At 35.8% G+C, this 13088-nt stretch overlaps 1 protein-coding gene across 2 annotated transcripts in view; it reads right to left on the reverse strand.

Moving 5' to 3' along the window:
- Positions 1-13088, reverse strand: part of LOC131425374 (uncharacterized) — a 302108-nt gene that overhangs the window by 239870 nt on the left and 49150 nt on the right. The gene's annotated exons all lie outside the window — the stretch shown is intronic.

Consider the following 13088-nt stretch of genomic DNA (forward strand, 5'->3'; position numbering starts at 1 on the left):
TTGAAAAATCACCATAGGGGGGAGTACATGAAATTTTCGAAATCGAAAAAAAATTTTTGATGCCAAAAGGCTTAGAATTGCATGAAACGTCGAGATTTAGTGTCATCTCGAAAAAAAATTTTTTTGAAAAAATCGACTTTTTGGGACTTAGAAAAAATATGAAAATTTTTCTAAGTCCCAGAAAGTTGATTTTTTCAAAAAAATTTTTTTTCGAGATGACACTAAATTTCGATGTTTTATGCAGTTTTAAGAGTTTTGGCATCAAAAAAAATTTTCGATTTTGGAAATTTCATGTACTCCCCCCTATGGTGCTTTTTCAAGATCGAAAATTGCCAAACCTTTACCACCGGGCAGCACCCCTTAAGCATGTCCGATTTAGGTCAAATTTTGCATGAAGACTTTTTTCGAGGTGCTTAAACTTTTGAGCACTAGAACTTTACGAAAATAGAGTTGATCCCAAAATTTTGGCACCCTTATATATATAAGAGCGGTAAAAATCAACGTGTTTTGTCGGTTACGTCACTTATACCATCATATATCTGGAACCAAAAGTCACAACCATTTGATCTTCGAACTTGATCAACGGCCCGACAGTAGCTTTCAAACGAGCCCAAGTTTGTTAAAATCGGATCAGCCATCTCTGATAAAATTGAGCGCGTTCAAATACAACGCTTTTTGTCGGTTACGTCACTTATACGATCCTATCTCCGGAACCAAAACTCACAACCATTTGATCTTCGAACTTGATCAATAGCCCGACAGTAGCTTTCAAACGAGCCCAAGTTTGTTAAAATCGGTTCAGCCATCTCTGAGAAAATTGAGCGCGTTCAAATAGCACGATTTTTGTCGGTTACGTCACTTATACCATCATATCTCCGGAACCAAAAGTCTCAGCCATTTGATCTTCGAACTTGATCAATGGCCCGACAGTAGCTTTCAAACGAGCCCAAGTTTGTTCAAATCGGTTCAGCCATCTCTGAGAAAATTGAGCGCGTTCAAATACAACGCTTTTTGTCGGTTACGTCACTTATAGAATCATATCTCCTGAACCAAAAATCACAGCCATTTGATCTTCGAACTTGATCAATGGCCCGACAGTAGCTTTCAAACGAGCCCAAGTTTGTTCAAATCGGTTCAGCCATCTCTGAGAAAATTGAGCGCGTTCAAATATCTTCGAAAAGTGCACACACATACACACACACACATACACACACACACATACACACACACACACACACACACACAGACATTTTCCGATCTCGACGAACTGAGTCGAATGGTATATAACACTATGGGTCTCCGAGGCTCCGTTCGAAAGTCGGTTTTTCCAGCAATTCTAATACCTTTCTATAGAGAAAGGCAAAAAACTTATGACAAATGAACAGAAAATTATTTAAAAAATTGAGCGCAGTGTATTTTTTATGTCACACAGTGGGACGGAGTAAATGAAAAGGAAACGTGAGCGTACGGATAATTGTTTACAGTTTACAGTTTGAAGTTTAAATTTGGTTGATGTAGAAAAGGAGATATACATGACAATATATAAATAATCATTATTTAAAATGATATGGAATAGAAAATTAATAGAAATATTACATCTTAGAGATAATACTTTAAAATGTTCTTTACCATAGTTTATGTAAAGAACATCGATCTCACCACAAAACATCATTGTCCAACATTGTGACATGTGTGCCACTGTGTAAAATAAACTGCAAATTCCATGAATCCAGCATACATAAATGCAAGATCCGAATACTGTTATCAAAGCAGGCATCCTCTAGAGGCTATAATCTTCTGTAATAGTCCCTATAAAGTCAGATGAAAATATAGAGCACACAAAACGAAGCAGAAGTGGGGCGAGGTGCCGGTCCAACCTCCTCGAAACGCGTCGATGTCATTGCAAACCACCCGACCAGACACTTATCCGAAAACGTTTCCAGCTGTTCGCTGTCTTCGCGCGGGCTGCTCTATTTTTAGCTTTCAGGCTACGGTGCCACGTTCCACAAGTAACTGTCTGCTCCTTATGAAAATTTCCTTTCAACGAGTGTGCCACTGCTTTGCTATGCTCTCTAAAGAGACGCTTTGTGATGACCGGACTCGGTTGCAGTTTCAGGATTTTAAAGCCGAGAAAAAAACGTTTTCTACAAATTATGTCATAAATAAAATATTTAGATATTAAAAATGATATAAAACTGTAACGGTTTGCTTCTGCATGAACATATTGAAATGTTTCATTTGAAATCGAAGGTCTGCTAACTCTGTGTTAAATGCATGGCTGCTTACGTGAACCTAAATATTAAAAGGAATAATTCATAATGTATAAAAATCATGCGGTAATGGTAATAATATTCATGATGAAATATTTCCCTTGCGCCCAAACTGTTTCCTGGTTTGATTATAAAGCACTTCATATAGAAATTACGAGCTGTTTTCACACCATCGTGGATAATTAGCATTCAAAGTATTGTGATAAAGTCCCGTTAGACGACGGTTAATGGAAATCGTTTACACCTAGGGTTGCAACATGCGCGGGTCTCGCCCGAGCAGCGTCGGGTCTACACGTTCATTGAATATAACTCAAGATTTGAGTTGCGAATTGCGATTTCTCGAATGCATAAACTGAAACGATATGTCAAAATTTGACTGTCTGTCTCAAAGAAAATCTTTGGTTTCAACTATTTTAAGTGTGAAATCTAATATAGGTGTCGCTTAATTTTGATTCCAAACAGGGCACTAAATCTTTTACGGAACCAGTAGGCACTTCCTACCTTGAAGTAAATGTACTGAAACATGAGTGAAAATATACTTAATAACACTGACGATTCCGAATTCCTACAGTCGCAGTTAGACGTTCCTTCAAACTGGTGCAAAGTCAATAGAACGATACTCAATGCTTCCATGTGCTTTGTTATCTCGTAAAAGCTCGTTAATCAAACTTGACTATAAGATATCAAAAACGGTTTTGGAGCGAAGATCGTTAGTGAAGGATTTGGAAGTGATATTAGATTATAAATTAACCTTTAAGGAGCATTTGGAATGCGTTAGTTTCAAAGCTTCCAGGTTTCTTGGCTTTATTTTTCGCATTACTAAGAATTTGGAGCATATATACTGCATGAAAGCACTATACTGGTCGTCAAAAGGTGAGATAACCAAGTGCTCACAAGCAGCGTTAGGAAAAAATCAAAATTTCAAAAATCGCGACTAAAATTTTTCAGAACAGATTCTCAGACAAAAGAATCATCGGTCAGAAAACTCACTGCAGAGAAGTTCAGTACTGATTATTTGCAAACGCGATTCTCACTGAAAATGATTTCACATGGCAAAAAATTAGTTGTGAAAAGTTTACTAGCGAACATTTTGCTCGATGATATTTGAGAAAAAAAGTTAGCACATTGAATATATCTGATATGATTCTCGAACAGAAGATTTTTGTGAAATGAAATTTCACAGTCTTTATATCTCAATCCTTTGCAGAATACATGATGAATAAATTCTGCGATGAACAAAATCTGAAAATGCTCAGAGTGCGTAGGGTGGTTGATAAAAGCATCAAAAGTGGGGGTTTATTAGAGATTTACTCAGCAATACCATGGTGGTAAAGTAGCATCATCAATAAAAGCAGCAAGTGTTGTGAAATAGTTATAATGATAGTAAAAACAATGACAGAGCATGTTATGCTGCTGATTAAAAATATTGCCCGACTTAACTTGAATATCAGAAGTGACAGGAGCGCAGGTTACCGCTTCACCAATTCAAACGCGTCACGCGCTGGCGCAGCGTTTAAGGGGTTTCAGACAAGCTGACATTGCTGCGCTCCTGTTATTTCTATTAATCAAATTCATGTTAAATAGCGCTTTGTTGGGATTAATCTAAATAGTGAAGGGTAATCAGTCAGCTGGAATTAAAACAGCCTTTCGACACTTTTGATTCGACTCCTGTTGTTCATATTGACAAAAAAATTGCAGTCATTATTTCTCAGTTGCGAATTTATTCAGTAGAGTTTTTATTATTGCTGATAATATAATAATTGAATCTTGTAAGAATCACTTCGGTGTCGAACTGAAGCGTAGTGGAAATACAGCATCGAAATATCATTGGAGACTCTTCTCTCTTTCGATTATCTTTCTAGCGATATTTCTGTGGGTGAAAATTCATCATTAAGTTTCGCTGACACAAAAAATCAATTATGAACTTCAAGGTTCTGAGTTTTGTGGATGCTTGTTTCATGAACGAGAATCTCGGAAGTGATCTTTTCAGTCACTGGATTTTTTTTAGAAAATTTCTTGAACTGATTTTTTCACGAGCGATATTTTACTTTTACTGATCATGATTTTCCCAACACTGATCATCATTATTTCCGAAGCTTTCAGATTTCTTGGCTTTATTTATCGTGTTTCAAGGATTTTGAGGATACATACTGCTTGAATGCACTATACCGTTCGTCAAAAGGTGAGATAACTAAGTGCTCACAAGTTCCTATCTCATGCCTTCCCTTGCGTCTTTAACGACATTTGGTGAATAGAACGGCATCGACTGGGTGCTATCGCCTTCTGCGTTAGTAGTAGAATGAGAGGGTGCGAATTGGTTTGTAGGTATTAATGAATTCTAAAAGCGAAAATTATTGAAAATCTTTCAAATTGGTCATGTATTTCGCCTTGACGTCCTACTATTGAAATATATTTAAACCCTTATTGTGACATTAGATTTTCAACTTGTTTTTATGAAAACCTTCTGCAGCATTCTTTGCAATTCACATATTCGTAATTTTACATATTATTAATTTGACGCAGAAAGCAAAATTAAGATGTAAGAATAGCTTTTTGTGTACAAAAAATAATTCTATTCTTGCTATTAGTGTTTTATGCAGGAGCGTCTAGAGAAAAAATGGTTTGGAAGGTTTCGAAACGGTAAGAAATGAAACATTGAATGCAAACTCGAGTATTGATAAGACTAGAAAATGGTAATAATTCATACAAAACATAACAACATAAGCTAAATACACGTCATTTGCAAGAGATCGAAAATCGTTCTGTAATGTTTGAATCCACTTTATGCAAACATTTCATTTAGGCGGGGTTAATCGAAGGAACGATGACCTCGGGACATGATTTGCTCTGTATACAAAATGGGTCATCGAAATTCGATTGAGTCAGCACCTCACTGAGTCTTTGACTAAAGTTATTTGCATGTATAAACAAAACACAAGGAAACATATTTTTTCTGTGAACCGCTGGCAGGCAGTAGAGCTATTTGTCTTTTTTAGGATAGGGAAACACACACACATACCATTTGAAAGCACTATACTGTGCTTTGGTACCCTCTACGCTAGAATATGCATCTATTGTTTATTCAACTTATTACCTTCAAGATATTCAACGCAATTTCGTTCTAGGAGAGACTCCACAAATCTAATCGATCTTGATCAGCTCTTTGTTCGACGTGACAATTTTCAAGTTACCTTTGTTGCTGATCTACTGCAAGCACATACCGATTGTTCAAATCTTTTGCAATTGTTATCCCTAGACATTCATCACCTTGCCCTCCGGTGCCACCCGTTTTTTAGGTTGCCTACATCTAGAACCAACTTATTTATCTATTTCGTCAAGCAAACGTAGACTACATATAAATGGTTTACGGTCACTATGTATGTGCCGTGTGCCGGCAGTTTAAGAATGGTTTCAATGTATTTCACTTTTGTCACTCCCGTAATGCTATAAAAAGACTGCTAGATCAATTTAGTGCTAGTTTTTTAATCTTTAAATCATTTGGAAATTTTAAGTGCTTAGATAAGATCATTTGGATCATTGTAATCTGTTGATGTAAAAAGATGGGGAGGTTTTATGCCTGCTGGAGAAAGAGTTTAAGTCTATCTAGCTACAGTGGACTTTTCCCACTTCCATGATAAAGAAAGAAATCTTTACAGTATGCTAGTTACGCTGTCCAATTTGAGTCATGATTTCGATCTTAGATTTTACACTTCTGACAACTCAATGAATTTTTCCATATTAAATGGGGTGAACAGTGATCTCCCAGAAAATAAAAAAGTGATCTCCCAGAGAATAAAGAAATGTTGAACGGTGTGTGGTTAATATCCGGAAGATATTCTGATTTTTTTTAGGGATAAGCCTTCTTCTGAAGATTGGGAACAGATATTAGTCTTAGGGAGCAAGACCGGGAAAAAAGGTGGATAAGGACGCAATTGTAGTCTTAGATTGTTGATCGGCTTATTGTCTTGTAACAACCGCTCCAATATTACGTAGTAGTACTCGCTTTTGATGATTATTTTGAGGCATTTCACTAAGAGAAAGTCATGACAAACTCATAAAAAATGCTATAACAATTTCCTGTGGTCTTCCAAGGCCGTTTCGATGCACTAGTGCCTGCTTCAGTACTCATTCTGTGCTCTGGCCTGTATTCATTCTGTGCTCTGGCATGCAAGAGTACCCGATTAGAAAATCATATCGAAATTGTAATAAAATTGTAGCTTGTCTTGATACTCATTCCAAAAAATAAATATTTTCAAGATATACACTTTCTCATCAGATAAATAGTTCTATTGAAATTGCATTAGAATTTGACTTGGAAACAGTGGAATTTATTCATATATCAAATTAGAATAAAAAATATTCAAGTTTTGAACACTATAGAGAAAATATAGTAATTTATTTATTCCTGAAAGAAAAGGCAAATGTAATACGATACACGAATTTAAACCAATTAAGAGGGGGGGGGTTGGGTCTAAATGATGAAAAAATCTTCATTTTTGAGAATTTTTTTCCAGAATTATCGTTCAACAAAATAAATTCAAATGTTTTGCATGATAAAAAGAATTATTTGAACTTCATTTTGAAATTTTTTCGTGGAAAAATAATGAGAAATAAGTCGGTGAAGAAGTATTTTAAGGACGCTTCTTAAAAATCATGATTTACGGTGTCCACTGTATCTTAACGCAGGTAAGAAGTGTGTGCAAAATTTGAAAAAAGTTTGTGCAGTAGTTTTTGAATGACGATGGACACGGACTTTCAAAACATGCTTTCGAGAAAAACGCGTTTGAAGTTTTTTGTCTAGAAAATCAATGGAAACAATTTATTACTCTAGGGAGTTCGTAGGATCTAATATTAAAAAAATCATATTTGTCTTTTGCATTTTGTTATAATGAAACATTTCAGGAATGTTTTGTCATGTTTATAAGTCAAATGAAGTAGGAATCTTGGGCCTGTGTGCCGAGCTCTTACTTCTTCGCAGTATGAGATATTTCGATAGTTTTGTTCCGATAGACTTAAAAATTTCACATAATATTCTTAAAATGTTTAACTGTAAGAAAATAAATGATTTTTCAAAAGTGTTAGACCCTACCCGCCCCTTCCAATAATAATTTACATAAAAACAATATAATCAGATACAATCGATGCAAATGTTTTATATAAAATTTTGATGTATTAACTATCCATGGTGAATTTGCATAAAATTCAGTAATGTTTCGCGTTATTTATAATATCAAAATTTGATACAATTTTGATAAACCTATCTAGGTAACGGCTCCAGTAGTCTTTTCATATACGAAAACTATTGGTTTCAGAGCGATTTGCTGTTTCTGTTCGATAGATTGATTGTAAGATGAAAATAGGTGAATTCGCTTCGAGTTTTTGCGTCGCTATAACAGCATTTTTTCTGCGGTATCGCTTCTTAGAGCAAAGATATTGTATTCAATTTTATCACAATTCGTTGATTGAAAGTCCACAAAATAATACGTTGAGTCTACTTATGAGATGACTTTTGGTACAATAGCACTAACGGAGAATCCAGGTTTCATCAATCGACGCAAAAAGTCCACTCGATTCCGTATCATTATGGTCAAACAAGTTTCCGAGGTGCTCTTGCGTTCGTGTTTTTGGTCTGGAGTCAACCTGTGAGGCAGGATATTGTTATTATTTTCAAAATCTCACCCAAAGTATAGCATGTCCTGCCGCTGTAGACTTAATCAGCAGAGGAGTTCCGCCCGTCACGAAGTGCTCATGCAGTTATGTGAAGGAGCACTAGCCTGATAATATTTATTTAACTTTTCTTTGATTTCCTTTAACGTTTGCCTCCCAAAAATAATCCCCAATTCGTTCATCTGCACAAAAGTTTCTATTTATTTCTCATAAAAGTAAAATGTGGACAGATTACCAGCACATAATTATTACGTAGTCACTGTGAATTTGGCAACACTTTATATTCATTGTGGGTTTATGTTAAGTCATATTGGACAGTACGCGATTGTTAACATTTCGGTCCAAAAAATCCAAAAAAGAAAAAGTAAAATATTTTTCAATTAAACACCTTATCTAGCAAAAACAAATTGTGGAACAGATAATTTAAGATCTTAGAATTCCCGTCCCCTCTAAAAACTCCTTCGGTTAAAGTCAGAGTGCAGTATCCGTATCCGGTGGCAACCAAATTCACACTACACACGAATAGCTCCTACTACGGCGACATTTTTAGCTTCATGGAGCTGGTTTAGTCCTTTCTCGTAGCTATTTATACAACAAAAACCAAACAGTTTTAATTGAGTCTATTAATAAGCAGAATAGCAGACCCTGTCAGCTTGGAGCGAAGTCAATCTTCAGTTCAGCAACGCCATCGCACGGCATTACATTCAACATTTCATGTCAATTGTATGGGTGCGCAGTGCTGCTATTTTGGCGCGCACGAATTTGACATTTCTCTCCCTTACTTCTGTGTACTAGATTCGACGGGGACTCGCTTGAGGGCGCCATGCTCGTAAAAAAGGATGTTACCAATGATTTGTTCGGGAAATGTGAGAGCTGGATATCTTGTTAATATGATGTCTTTGAGAATAGCCAGACTCACTCGCGTTAGAGGTCGTTTGGTTGCCGGTCTTAAAACAAGCACAATCTTTGCATTCAAAGTGATGATCAGAATCTATTTGCACTGATGGATGTAGAAATCCAGAGATTTTCGGGTATTTGTTGTAAACTGGGAGTCTAGGAAAATAGGTTCTCAAAGAGCTGCATTTGTAACCCAGAAATGTTATGTTATGCATTTTAATTTGTATCAAGTAAACTCAACTCAGTCTCAACTTTCTGCCGAATGCCTGAAACAACCGGAAATCCTCACTTATCAAGTTGCAAACAACTTTATGTTAGTGTCGACGAAGCCGGAGACGAAACGTGAAGAAAACTAAAATTGACTAACCCCTAAATAACCACTACCGGTCAGCAGTAGCCACTATAAAGTTATTGCTCAAGTAAAGTTGAAGCTTTATGTCTGTCTGGCAGATCAATCCTGGGCGTTCATTTGCACCAGCAGGCAGGTACTATTCGAGCTGTTCTGTACGGTTACGGAACACGAAGAGAACAACAATTGAAAAGTTTTGCGAGTTTTGTTTTGTCGTCCGGTTTGTGCTGAACTATGCTCAAAGATAACATCTGTGTTGGGTTGAGTCAAAAAATTCGAAAGGCATGCCATGGCTCGATTAACCATATCAGCTGAGAATGTTAATTTTAATGTTCCGATTTGTCCGTAACCTTTCGCATTATTTTTTATTATTACGAAACAAATTCGAAAAGTAAGTATGAAATGCTTTAGCATAATAAAACTATTTCCTTCCTCCTAATGTAGCCATCATACTTTTCTCATGAGCGTGTATTTGAATTCTAACAACTGGCCGTAGGGTTCTATCAGCTGCTATTGATTTTTTTTAATCCGTCTTCCGATTCCGCAATGGTAGAATGATAAATGTTAAAATCATCAAAACCGTCACTTAAATAACGATGCAAAAAAAACGTTCGTGACTTCAAAATCTACAAAATAGAACTCGATTACACGCTAAAGAGAAAAGCATAATTGTCCTACTAGGAGGATGAAAATAGTTCATTATGACAAAACGATTCGTATTTATTTTCCGATAATCGGTTTAGTCATCTCTGAGAAATAAGAGTGATTTCCATTCCGATTTCTTTCGATCACTATTTTCTGTATTTCCGGAACCGGAGATTGGAGACCAGTAGAACCGAATTCGGTTAACTAGAACATCAATAAACGAAACCTACAAACTGCAACAATGTTAGAATCAGTTTCTAAGAACTCATGCACTCATACGTTGTTGCGATCTCTGTAATTTCAAAACCGGGAGTCTTATCCGCATAAAATTATATAGCTCTTGATACTACTATAATTTCATATCAAAGGCGTATTTATTTCAATTGTTTATCAGTGACATTTTCCTCGAATGAGAAGGATTGGCTGAATTTCTATGAAAACTAATTCCTTTCGAATGGGTGCACAAAGAAAACCAACAAAATAGTCATCAGTATGCGTTGCAATCTACTAAACGGTACAAATAAGTGATTGCGATATACACATAGTGCAAATACGTTTAATAATATTGCTGTTGCTGTTGTTGATTTTCAAAACTGTACTTCGAGAAACACAGCCTACTCATTAGCGAATTCAAAGTATCGTGATTTTTATTGACTTGGAGAAGGTAGAGAATAAGCTGGTGGACCGATAGCTTTCTGAGAAAGTTTCCAGTGTCAGGAACAACATTCAGATATTCTTCCCGAATCGGGTTGTAGTGGCATGGAGCAATTTTTTTTAATATTTCCAAAATGGGCGCTTAATGAATGACAATTTATTCCTCCAGTAACGGTGAAGATCTCCGACTTCAAAGCATCCTGAACTGAGCTTACTACTTTTCTTTAAGAAGTGGAAGCCTCATATCAAATCCGACGACTAGACGAGAATGTCTAGTCTTGGTTGATAGATTGGAAGATTACAAACGCTTTCTTCAGTATTTATCTGAGTAGCCTTAATTTTGTTGTATGACAAAATCTATGGCTGTCTTGAAATGCATATCAAATGGTCAAAGTAGTGATGAAACTTAAAATGAAATAAAGGCATTGTTTGGATTTGCTCCTTTCCAAGTAATACTTAAGAAAAAAATGCGAATGGTGTTACTAAGCAACCCTTAGGATTTTCCCAGGAACTTTATCTGATACACTTCTATCGAAGTGAAGTAAACATTTTGATAATTTTTGAAAAAGTGCTTTTATATTCCACGTTGATATTCACTGCAAAAAATATAAACGAAATAATGCTCAATGAGTGAAACCACATGCTCTTGTTTTTTTTATTCAATAGTATAATATAATTTTTAGGCACACTGCTTAAGCTCTAAGATGCCAAGGGTATTTTATAATCTTAATTAACGACTAACTTAAAACTAGAATAGTATCAGAAGAAGACCACATGCTCTTGTTGTGATGGACATCATACTTCAAATTAATAGCAATGTGTTATTTGATTAATGAGTAGGGAAGAAAATGGCCACTCGCGATTATTCGAACACCAAATGTCACATTCCAGCAGTTAAGTCAAGTCCAGTCAAGTCCAGTCAAGTCCAGTCAAGTCCAGTCAAGTCCAGTCAAGTCCAGTCAAGTCCAGTCAAGTCCAGTCAAGTCCAGTCAATTTATTGATTATGTCATTAGAAACACTTAACTCAAACCCGAAATGAAGGTGTAATTCTGTACAAAATGTGCAAAGTATTTCTGTTCCTTTAACTCTGATTGTATTTCTACGTTTTGAACAACATCGTATATTTTATAACCAAGTATAGTTTTATCAAATATTCAATTAGCCTTTCAAAATACAACTTTTATAATTTTGGTTTCTAAACCGTTTGGATTTGTTGTTCATATTGGTTGATGTTTGAATGAACTGAAATTCACTACACCGGTATTCAGTTTGCGGTTCCGGAAGTTCCATAAATAATAGGCAAAATTTTTAAAATGGTGCTCACTCCATTTTTTCAGATATTTAATAGACTTTAACTAACTGAAATTCAAATGTAGCAAATAAATGCTAAATGTAGTACTCCGGGTTGGCAGTTCAATGCAGACCAGCGCCTTGGTCTTACAAGACAATTGTCGTATGTTCGTGTCCGGACTTGAAGAGATTCTTTATGTCAGTAGGAAACATGCAATGGTTCGGTACGCTATGAATCGGCTACGCAGTCTATTGAAACAGAAGGTCAAATTCCACAAAATGAATGTTATACCAAAACTTTGCTACGATATGAATTTAATAGTACTGTGCAAAAAAATCTCCTAAAACTATTTTCTAAACTCTTTTAATTTGTAATATTTTGATGAAGCACATTAAACCACTAAATGGATAAAACAAGTTTTTACGAACAGCTCAATTTTCTAGGAGGTGGCTTAACCGATTTCAACAAGTTCAGACTAGTTTGAAGCTATTGTTCAGTCATTGATCTAGTTTGAAGATAAAATGACTGTCACTTCTGATTTCGAAAATATAAAGATGTAAGAGACGTATCCAACAACACGTACTTTCTTTCTTCATCGCTCAAATCCCTCGGAGATTTTTACAAGCTAAGACTTATTTGAAATCAATTATTCACTCATCGGTCAGGATGAAAGATCAAATATGTCAAATATTGATTTGAATAAACTTTAGTATATTTATAAGCTATGATGTGTTCATTGATCATGTTTGGAAGATGTTATCTTATACCGTTTTCGTTTTTGAACCCAGACGCGGGCTACCCTGACTCCGAGTAAAACGAACACGTGGTACGCGCCCTAAACAACAACTCATAAAAAAAAGATAAAATAAACAAACTTGCCTGGATGCGTGGTGCGACCCGAGAAAATTTTCAGAGCGAAACTACGCGATTGGAGTCCAATCTAGAGCGACCTCAGGTTGCTAAAACAAACATATCAAACGTTGTTTGGGCGACTCTGGGTCAGCTTTCGGGCTGCTCTGATCAATAAACGAAAACGGTATTATATGTGATGTAAATGACAGGTCGTAGTGTTTTTCAATGCGTCAACGTTTCTAGCCTGACTCAATTTCGATAGTCTTAGACACATTTGAAAGCTACAATTAGATTGTTCGATAAGTTTACAATACTAATGGCCGAGGATATAATCTTATAAATGTTTTAATGAGGTAACTTAAGTAAAAAGAAAAAGGTATAATCGCATCACTAGGAGTATTCAAAAAGGTTTTTACTGTTTAATTTGGATAAAGTGTAATTAGTACAACAAAAAAAAACCTTT

This window comes from Malaya genurostris, chromosome 1 (genome assembly GCF_030247185.1).
Source record: "Malaya genurostris strain Urasoe2022 chromosome 1, Malgen_1.1, whole genome shotgun sequence".
NCBI lineage: Eukaryota > Metazoa > Arthropoda > Insecta > Diptera > Culicidae > Malaya > Malaya genurostris.